This window comes from Carassius carassius, chromosome 43 (assembly GCF_963082965.1).
Source record: "Carassius carassius chromosome 43, fCarCar2.1, whole genome shotgun sequence".
NCBI classification, from domain to species: domain Eukaryota; kingdom Metazoa; phylum Chordata; class Actinopteri; order Cypriniformes; family Cyprinidae; genus Carassius; species Carassius carassius.
In genome coordinates this window covers 22081935-22093304 of record NC_081797.1, presented here as the reverse complement: position 1 = coordinate 22093304, position 11370 = coordinate 22081935, and positions in this window count along the sequence as shown.

Sequence of the window (11370 nt, the reverse complement as noted above, 5' to 3'; positions counted from 1 at the left end):
ATCCAATTAAAAATTTTCTGGGTAATGGTCTAAAATTTATATTTTGTAAATTGATCTAACAAAAAATAAATAACTTGCCCCAAACAATATTTTCTGTCCATTTTTATTTTACAAAACCTGGCAAAAAGTATATTTTTCTTGTTGAAGAAAGTCAATTAATTTCAATTCTATCTTTGAACTAAACAAAAAGATTTCAATTTATTCAACACAAAAATTCTAACTTAAGAAATAATATTAGAAATGATTGGTTTTCTCCTAACATATATTTATTTATTTATTCACTTAACATACATTAATTCCACACATCCACAATTTCAGAACTCAAGTGTCAGGTTTTTTATTTCTAAGAGCTGGAAAACATTGACCTTACACTGAAAAGAGTATAAAACTGTGTAACCAGAACGTTAACACTAGACTCAACAGACTGATGCTATTTCTGTCAGACGTCTAAAGAAGTGTTTATTGAGAATGAATGGAGCTTTACATGATGTTCTTTTTTTAACACGATGAACTTTTCATTGGCTGTTCTATGTATTTTTAAAAACACTTTTGTTGTGATAAAAAAGGCATAGGAAAACTATATTGTTGATTATGTTTCTCTGATGGCGTAATCATTATTAAACACCAGGTTCACTGATTTTATCCAGTTTCTCTTCTCTCACCAAAACAGTATTATTATAACACACTAAAGCAAAGAAATGAGTAGTGATGATCAGGCTGTTATGAAAGATTGTTAAACATCACTCACAAAAAAGGAAAAAGGAAAAAACGAAGGTCTGATGTGCTATGAAACACACACATTAAGAATCAGTGTATGAATCTCAACAACGGTGAAAACCAAATGCTTCAAGCCGCAATGCATGCTGGGTGTCATGGATGAGTTTTGTACTGTGCATGTACCCAGCATGCATTGCAGCATGAAGCTCTTGATTGTGACCATTGTTGAGCTTCATATGCTGGTTCTTGATGTCTGTGTGTGTCTAATTGATGCTATTAAGTAAAGGTTAAGTGCATAAGATGTTTTTTAAATCCTGCTTAATAGTTCATCATCTCATCTTGTAGTGTAAATAGCTTCAAAACTAATAAAAAACCACTATGCAAAAGATTACACTGCCATCAATAATTAACCAGAACCATCTTCGTAGATTTTCTTTCTATAACAAATGTGTTTTACAAACACAAATGCAGAAGTCAACATAAACTAAAATTTAAAAGTCAACCCGAAAACACTTATCACCATAATGGTGAGCTTAAACCAAATATATATATTTTTGTTTAGATCAAATGTTTGAATTTAAATTCATTGACTTTTTAAAACAAGAAAAATATACGTTGTTCCAGGTTTACGAAATAGTTTTCATAGATATAGAAAATATTGTTTAGGGCAAGTTATTTATTATTAAATAGCTCACGTTTTCATTTTTTCAGTGTTATTATTATGTTTTCTCCTCTGCATGCATTTCCCCCCTTATAATTAAAATCGTACGCCGATACTTAAAGGCACAATATGTACGTTCTCGCCACTAGAAGGTGCATGTTCAAATCAAAGGCGTAGTTTGATGACGCTGTGGCTGAGAGTGGAATCATGGGAGTTTTGTTGTGTTTTTCTGTTTTTGAACAAATAAAAAATAAATTCAAACGAAAACATTACAGATCTCGAGGCTGTCTAATGGATTTGTATGGGCTTTGTGAAGAAGGTCTTCTGTAGCTCTGCTCTGAAGATGCTGTGTAGCTTGTTTTTTCTGCAGATTCAATTTACCTTTGCAGATGACTTCAACAGCGCTTGTATTCTCATAAAACATCTCAAGGTTTTTTAGATCAGTGTATTACAAATGAGCCATAGAGCACATCTATGACTCCAGTACGTCATGTTGGCCGTTTATAATTTGATTCACAAAGGTTGTGACCTCCCCTATGTGCGCACAGGTCCACGTGTCCATGCCTGTTGCACTTTTCTTATGGCTTTGCTGGTCTTCAGCGTTTCCTTAGTGAAATTTATGAGGGACTGTTTCAGCAAAGATAAACATGGCCTCTACACCAGACATCTGTGTTTGGTTTAGGACCTGACTGAGACATCAAACGTGCATTTGAACCCATTAAAATGCCATTAGGAAGGATTCTTATGTGGATTTAGCTCTGTGATATAAACTTGTCCTCCACACCACATCCAAAGCATTTTGTGTTACATTGTGAGTCATAAACAGATCGTAAGCAGAGCTGCACTGTGTATAATTGCGTTGATGTCTTACAATAAAACGTGCTCAGGCAATAGCAAAAAGAAGAAAACAGCTGTGATGCACACAATGGTGTGGCAAAAAACAGCATGTGAAAAGAGTAGTCCGAATTCATTATGTTTGTAAAACAGTAGGCGAAAAATTCCCCAGATAACCTACTACATTTAGCAAGATGAGAAGTCCACACCTATTGGTCACTTTTCTATCCCATGAGGCCACAGGAGAGGATTTGTGAATGGCAGTGAAGCGACATAACTGACAATGTAGGTCACATGACAACATGACAAATATAGCACATCCAGATTAAATTCATAGGGACATATTCACATGACATAGAACATACTTTAATGTCTGTCAAGTAATTACTTATTTTAAAGACTGTCTACTAAGACCTTATGCAATTTAGGATGCAGTCAGTGAGATGAAACAGTATATAGGCCCAGGATCTCCCAGAATGCATTGCAACAAGCTCAAAAAATTCTAAATAAGATGGTGGAGAAATTGAGATACCAAAAAGTAAAAGTTTTCTTATGCTTATCAGGGATTTTCATTGTTAGCAACATGCTAATTTTAGGAACATCATTGTTTGAAAATGAGCAGTTTTGGTATTACAAATTAGCAAGTGTTAGTGTTGCTAGCTTATAGATACAAACTTTTCTTTGAAAAACGTGTTATTGTTCAATTTTCCCCTAGCTGTCAGCTGTTTAGAATCACAAGTTGTCATTTCTGATTTGATCAAATTTGAGCTAAAATGTAACACATTTAATTAGCTTCTTTTTCTTAAACAGTAGATTTAGGCTTAGCTTGGCATTGTGTGGAAAAACTCCATTTCTTGAATAGCTTAATTGTCTAACACTGGAAATCATTCACTTGTGAGCCGGGATAGATGAAAAAGAACTAGTTTAAATGTAGCAAGCTACTTTTGTCATGTAAATTGTTGTGTAATTAGCTAATTTTTCGAAACATTATGGGCCCTATTTTAACGATTTAAGCGCAAGGTGCACGCGCAGGTGCACTCGGGGCGTGTCTGGATCCACTTTTGCTAGTTCAACAAAGGCAAAAACGGTCTGTGCTTTGGCACTTGGTCTAAACGGGTTGCCCCTATTCTCTTAACGAGTAATGGGTGTTTTTTTGGTCGTAACGTGCAATAAACCAATCGGAGTCTCATCTCCCATCACCTTTAAAAGCCAGTTGTGCTCGCGCCATGTTTTTTCCTATTTACATGGTGGAATGTAATTTTTCATTTAAACATTTTTTTGCGTGCTATGTGTGTAATAACCAGTGTTGGGTAAGTTACTTTAAAAAAGTAATCCACTACAAATTACTTCTTTTAAAATGTAATTTGATTGCATTTCTGATTACTGCGTTTTAGATGACTAATTACTTTACTTTCAGTTTACTTTCAAGAATACTTTACTTTTCAAGTTATCAAACCTAAAACATGCACTACATGTCGGGTCTCGGGGCTAATCACCTGTCTTTTTGGTGTGGGTGTGTGTGTTGGGATGGTGACAGCTCACCACGTCTGCCTGTTTGTGTTTTCCCCGCCTCCCTTGTTCCCCGTTGTTAACCATAATTGCTCGCCACCTGTTCTCTATGTCCTTCTAATTTTTTCCCCTTTATTATTCCCTGTGTTTCTCTGTCTATTGTCAGACTGTTGTTATTCGTTCCAATAGCTCCGATCATCTAGCAGTTCTTTGTACTCACCCTGTCGTGTCTTGTCCTCAGGCTCCAGTGTGTTTGGCTTATTTCTCTGCTCTAGTTCTTACAAGGCCAGAGCTCCTAGTAGCTTCAGCTGTTCATCCTGTCACTACGAGTGAATCCTGTGAAACGTGACTCATCTGCTGTTCATCCTGTCACTACGAGTGAATCCTGTGAAACGTGACTCATCTGCTGTTCATCCTGTCACTGCGAGTGAAACCTGTGGAGCGTGACTCTTTCTTCTCTGTCTCCGCTTTGTGAATAAAGCCTTGAGTTTACCCGCACCTGAATCCAGCCTGCTTTCTCCTGACAGAACAGTCTGACCATATTATGGATTCAGCGGGATCTGGTCCGCTTCGCGCGGCTCTCGCTCAACAGGGAGTGTTGATCGGGCAGCATGCCACTCAGCTCAACACCACCGCGCTGGATGTGGAAGTTCTCAGTGCCCGAGTCTCCGAACTCCTCACACGGGTGGACGATCTTCAGCAAGAGGCAACGAGCCGGGGTCCCGTTCCTCACACCGGTATGTCACACGAGTCTGAACCCCATGCCAACAATCCGCCGGTCTACTATGGCGATCCTAACGCCTGTCAAGCGTTTCTCTCCCAATGCTCGCTGGTGTTTTCTCTGCAGCCCCGGCGTTACGCTAATGAAGAGACCAAGGTGGCTTACGTCCTTACACTCCTCTCGGGCCGTGCCCGCGAATGGGGTATCGCCGTTTGGAGATCGCGGGCTCCCTGTTGTGCCACTTTCGCGGTTTTCAGTCAAGAGATGGCCAAATTGTTTGATCGCTCTGCTCAGGGTGACGAGGCGGCGGCCCAGTTATCACGACTGTCTCAGGGGAGGAGCTCCGTGACTGACTATGCTATCCAGTTCCAGACTTTAGCTGCGGCATGCGGCTGGAATGAGAGCGCGCTGCGCGCTCGTTTTCTTGAGGGGTTGGATTTCGCCATTTAGGATGAGCTCGCGGCCATAGAGCTCCCGCGGGAATTGGATAGGCTCATTAGTCTCGCGCTCCGCATTGAGGGTCGTCTCAGCCGGCGCCGCAAACAACGGCAAACACCCGCCCCGTGGCGCCACCTAGAGTTCTCTTCAGCCAGTTTAGTCAGCCGACAGCCCTCGGAGGAGGAGCCCATGCAGTTGGGTCGTCTATGGCTTACACCACGGCAGAAGCAGGAGCGTCTGTTGTCGGGGGCGTGTCTATACTGCGGCAAGGGAGGCCACTTCACCCTTCAGTGCCCATTAAAGGGCCAGGGTCCACCAGTGAGGCGGAGCGTCCTGGTGGGCACGGTTCTCAGCTCAAGCTCTCCTGCAACACGCACTCAGCTGCCGTTCCAACTCTCCTTCCAGAGTCATTCACACACTGGACTCGCCCTTGTGGACTCAGGGGCTGAGGGGAACTTCCTTGATGCTGCCTCTGCTCAACGTTGGAAGATCCCGCTTGTTCCTTTGGCTAGCCCCGTTTCAGCATGGTCATTAGCTGGCCGTCCCCTTACCACCATCACCCACGTCACTCCCAAGATAGACCTCCATATTGCTGGCAGTCATCATGAGCAGATTGAACTGTTTATTATTGATTCCCCTAAGGCTCCTTTAGTTCTGGGACACCCATGGTTGCACAAGCACAATCCCCACATTGATTGGGTCTATAATTCTGTTTTAGCCTGGAGTCAGTCTTGTCACGTGTCATGTTTGGGTGCTGCTTTTTGTCCTGTCTCTGTGTCTTGTGTTCCTCAGGAGGATCCCTCTGACCTGACTGGTGTTCCGGCGGAGTACCATGATCTTCGGGCGGTCTTCAGTAGGGCCCGGGCCACCTCGCTACCTCCGCATCGCCCCTACGACTGTGCCATTGATCTCCTCCCGGGCTCTTCTCCGCCTAAGGGTCGTTTATATTCCCTTTCAGGTCCAGAGAGAGAGGCCATGGACAAGTACATACGTGAGTCACTTCAGGCTGGGCTCATCCGCCATTCCTCCTCTCCCGCTGGTGCAGGGTTTTTCTTTGTTCAGAAGAAGGACGGCTCCCTGCGCCCTTGTATTGATTACAGAGGTTTGAATGACATTACTATCAAGAACAGGTACCCCCTACCTTTAATGTCTTCTGCTTTTGAATTGTTACAGGGAGGTCGGATCTTCACCAAGTTAGACCTGCGCAACGCCTACCACTTGGTGCGCATTCGGGAGGGGGATGAGTGGAAGACGGCATTTAACACCCCTTCGGGACACTACGAGTACTTGGTTCTTCCGTTTGGTCTGACCAATGCTCCAGCCGTTTTCCAGGGACTCGTCAACAGCGTGTTGGGTGACATGATTAATCAATTTGTCTTTGTGTATTTGGATGATATTTTGATTTTTTCTTCTTCTCTCCAATTACACACCCAGCATGTCAGACGGGTTCTCCAGCGGTTACTAGAGAACCAGTTGTTTGTCAAGGCGGAGAAGTGCGAATTCCACGCTGAGTCTGTTACGTTCCTTGGCCATATTATTTCTACGGAGGGGATCAAGCCTGATCCCGCTAAGATTGAAGCTGTTGCCCAGTGGCCGGTCCCTGACTCCCGGAAGGCTCTGCAGCGTTTCCTGGGTTTTGCCAACTTCTACCGGCGTTACATCCGGAATTTTGGTCAGATCGCTGCACCGCTGACAGCCTTAACCTCCACTAAGGTGTCTTTCAGGTGGAACCGGGAAGCGCAGGTAGCCTTTGACATTTTAAAGTCCCGTTTTGTCTCTGCACCTATTCTGATGGTTCCAGATCCGGAGGCCCAGTTCATTGTCGAGGTTGATGCTTCTGACGTTGGGGTTGGCGCAGTTCTATCTCAGCGTTCCCTCAATGATGGGAAGGTTCATCCTTGTGCATTCTTCTCTCGTCGTCTCAGCCCTGCAGAACGTAACTATGACATCGGCAACAGAGAGCTGCTGGCGGTACGATTGGCCTTGGGTGAGTGGCGTCATTGGTTGGAGGGGTCAGCGCAGCCCTTCTTGGTCTGGACGGAGCACAAGAACCTTGAATACATCCGTTCGGCCAAGAGGCTGAGCTCGCGTCAGGCCCGCTGGGCGCTCTTCTTTGCCAGATTCAATTTCACCCTCTCGTACCGGCCGGGATCAAAGAACACCAAGCCTGATGCCCTCTCTCGCCTGTTCGGTGCTCCGGGGGGGGAGTTTGCGGCCGAGGCCATCCTTCCTGAGGGGGTGGTGGTCGGGGCTCTTTCGTGGGGTATCGAGCAGCGAGTTGAGGAGGCCGGTCGAGGGGTGCAGGTGCCGGGAGAGTGTCCGGCGGGCAGGTTGCTGGTGCCGGCTGCGCTGCGCTCTGAGGTCCTTGAGTGGGGTCACTCATCCAGGTTAGTCTGCCATCCAGGTATTCGGAGAACGTTGTCTGCCATCCGACAGCGTTTTTGGTGGCCTACTATGGCCGCAGATGTTAGACAGTTTGTGTTGGCCTGCCCCACATGTGCCCAAAGTAAGCCTGTCAATCGCCCTCCTGATGGTCTACTGCATCCTCTCCCTATCCCTTCCCGTCCTTGGTCACACATTGCCCTTGATTTCGTCTCTGGGCTTCCTCCGTCGAAGGGAAACACTGTAATTCTCACGGTGGTGGATCGCTTTTCCAAAGCGGTTCATTTTATTCCCCTGCCCAAGCTACCCTCTGCCCGGGAGACCGCCCAACTGGTGGTGGATCACGTCTTCCGTCTCCACGGGTTACCGGTGGATGTGGTTTCTGATAGGGGTCCCCAGTTCGTCTCCCGGTTCTGGAGGGAATTTTGTAGACAGATTGGGGCCTCTGCTAGTCTGTCATCTGGTTTTCATTCTCAGACCAATGGGCAGTGTGAGCGGGCCAACCAGGATCTAGGAAGAATGCTCTGCTGTCTAGCATCCAACAATCCGAGTTCCTGGTGTCAGCAGCTCTCCTGGGCAGAATACGCCCACAACACCCTTCCTGCGGCCGCGTCAGGTATGTCCCCTTTTGAGTGTGCTCTTGGTTATAATCCACCTCTGTTCCCATTACAGGAACCCGACGCAGCGGTTCCATCCGCCCTGGCTTTCGTCCAGCGCTGCCGTCGCACCTGGGAGAGAGTCAGGAGGATTTTGGTCCAAGCCTCTGACAGAACCAAGGCTGCAGCTGATCGTCGCCGGTCCTCTCCTCCTACCTATGTGTGTGGTCAACGGGTTTGGCTCTCTACCAAGGATCTGCCTCTCCGGGCGCCTTCTCGTAAGCTGGCACCCAGATTCATTGGGCCTTTCCGCATCACCAAGGTGGTTAGTCCGGTGGCGATCAGGCTCAAGCTCCCTCCTACTCTTGGTCGGGTTCACCCGGTGTTTCATGTTTCCAGGGTCAAGCCTGTGTTCTCTTCCCCCCTTAATCCTGCTTGCAATCGCCCCACCCCCCCACCCCCTCGTCTTGTGGATGGATCTCCTACCTATACGGTTAAGAGATTACTCGATGAGCGGCGCCGCGGCAGGGGGTTTCAGTATCTTGTGGACTGGGAGGGGTATGGTCCAGAGGAGAGGTGTTGGGTGCCGTCCCGGGACATTCTGGACCGTTCGTTGATTGAGGACTTCCGGCGGCATCGAGGTAGGCCCCTTCCTAGAGCACCAGGTGACGCTCCTGGGAGGGGGGGTACTGTCGGGTCTCGGGGCTAATCACCTGTCTTTTTGGTGTGGGTGTGTGTGTTGGGATGGTGACAGCTCACCACGTCTGCCTGTTTGTGTTTTCCCCGCCTCCCTTGTTCCCCGTTGTTAACCATAATTGCTCGCCACCTGTTCTCTATGTCCTTCTAATTTTTTCCCCTTTATTATTCCCTGTGTTTCTCTGTCTATTGTCAGACTGTTGTTATTCGTTCCAATAGCTCCGATCATCTAGCAGTTCTTTGTACTCACCCTGTCGTGTCTTGTCCTCAGGCCCCAGTGTGTTTGGCTTATTTCTCTGCTCTAGTTCTTACAAGGCCAGAGCTCCTAGTAGCTTCAGCTGTTCATCCTGTCACTACGAGTGAATCCTGTGAAACGTGACTCATCTGCTGTTCATCCTGTCACTACGAGTGAATCCTGTGAAACGTGACTCATCTGCTGTTCATCCTGTCACTGCGAGTGAAACCTGTGGAGCGTGACTCTTTCTTCTCTGTCTCCGCTTTGTGAATAAAGCCTTGAGTTTACCCGCACCTGAATCCAGCCTGCTTTCTCCTGACACTACAAAGAGAAACTCTTGTTCTTTCATTAATTTAATATTGACAGAAAAAAAATAGGTACATAAGTATTATTTTTATAGCCTACACTTCAATATCAATGATATTATTTTTTCATCACCTCTGTATACAAAGAAAGATTCAAGTTCATTTCAGCTACTTTTCTTTTTTGGAAGAAGATGTACTTTTCTTTTTTGTGACGTGACTTAACGCAGCAGATTATCTCATTCTGATGAGTCATTTATTTTTACTTATTAGTGTTACTGTGACATAGCCTAAACTTGTACACATTCACTTGTTGAACTTTTCCCAAACTATAATGCCAGATTAATGTCTAAGAGTGAAGTACAAATGACTGATGTGGTTACGCTGTGGGCGGTATGTGCTCTTTTCTGTGTATTCTGTGAAAAGGCTTATAGTACATGAGCAAAAAAAGCTGCACGTTTGTAAGAAACATCATTAAATGTTTTTAGCTTTAAATCGTCACTTCTAGACAAAATATGAGCCCATAATTCATAATGTTTCCTGCGGTAAAAAAGTCCATCCTATGTTGTCCTCCTACATTAAAATACATCCACACATGTGTTTAGAGCTGTTTTCGGTTGCTTTCACTTCTCAATGATGTTTGATGTGCATATTTCTCTTGTTTCAGACAAGGTCAATTTTTCACTGAAGGAAGAAATATAATAGATAGATGACACATATTTTATCTGGAAGCAATAAAAAAATGTCCTAATGATGAATATATTACAAGCACGCAGCTTTTCACTTCACATGACATTAATGATGGACTGGAGTGCTGTGGATTACTTGTGAGTATTGTGATGTTTTTATCAGCTCTCATTCTGACGGCACCCAATCACTGCAGAGGATTCATTGGTGAAGAGGTGCTACATTTCTCCAAATCTGATGAAGAAACAAACTCATCTATAACTTGGATGAGTTAAGGGTGAGTACATTTATTGCAAATTGTCATTTTTGCATGAGCTATTCCTTTAATGCATTAATAATTGATAATATTTTAATCTTAAAACTATGTTCACTTTTGGAAAAGTGAAATATTTTACATGCATACTGACATCTATTCAAGGCATGAGGAAAATATGGTATTACGTCTCGAGGAGTACACCACATTTTTAGTCATTTAATTGAACCTTTTCTTAAATGAAACATTTGTACAAAGATTATATTCGTACGAACTTGGCTCTTATGTTTGAAACTTGAATTTTCAAAGTATTTTTATGTTTTATTTTCTTTATTGTGTAAACTCCTATTTGACCTCCTTGGGAGCAGTTGTTGGATAGGAAGGGTTTAATAATACGCACACTGCAATCAGCCAGAGAGGAAAGTAAATTGAAAGGTAGAACACATTATTACATTTTGAAAAAGGATTATGGAGTCAAACATGTATTATATATTTTTTGGAATAACATACACTAATCAGTAAAACAGTAAGACCAGAAACAAGAACTGAGAAAGTATATAGGGTAAATTGTCATTGTAGAAAAAATACTGGTCAACCATTACTCATTTTGACTGAAGAAAAGTAAAAGGGAAACCCAGACTATTTATGATGGCATGAGCACTTGTCACTGTGTGAGTAATATGCACGACAGACCTATCACAGAAGTAATGTTGTTGCTAAGAGACATGGCAGCTGGCCGCCTTGTCATCATCTGTTGCTTGCCATCCGGCCGTTGTTAATTAACACCTGGATCCTCTTCAGCTGAATCAGTTCTGCGGTTGCCAGGTGCCTGAAGAGTGACAAGCTTTCGCTCTTTTTACACCCTTTTATATTATGCTGTTTCTGTCTGATTAATAAATTCAACCCTTCTGTTATCCTGTGACATGAGTATTGTCTGAGTATTCACCTCCATGTTGTTAGGGTGTTGTGGTTTATTGCCAGGGCATCAATATGTGGTTGCTTTAAGGTTTTAGCATGTTCCTATGTGGTAACTTTGGTGTTTTGGGTGGTTACTTTGGTATTGTATCGTTTGCCTGAACTCAACTCATTGCCATCTTGTTAGTGTCTACAAACCCATGCTGTGTGGTATTCTGAGCCATTTTCAGTGTGTGATTGGTATTTTCAAGGCGATTGGTTGGGGTGTTGCTATGTGGTTGTTAAGAGATTTCTAGGTGGTTCCCAGGGTATTGCTATGTAGGAACTAAAATGAGTTTTTGTGTGGTTAACATGTTTAATGATTTTGCTAGGGCATCTCTATGTTGCTCCTTGGGTTTTCTGGAAGTTGCATTAGCGTTGTTAG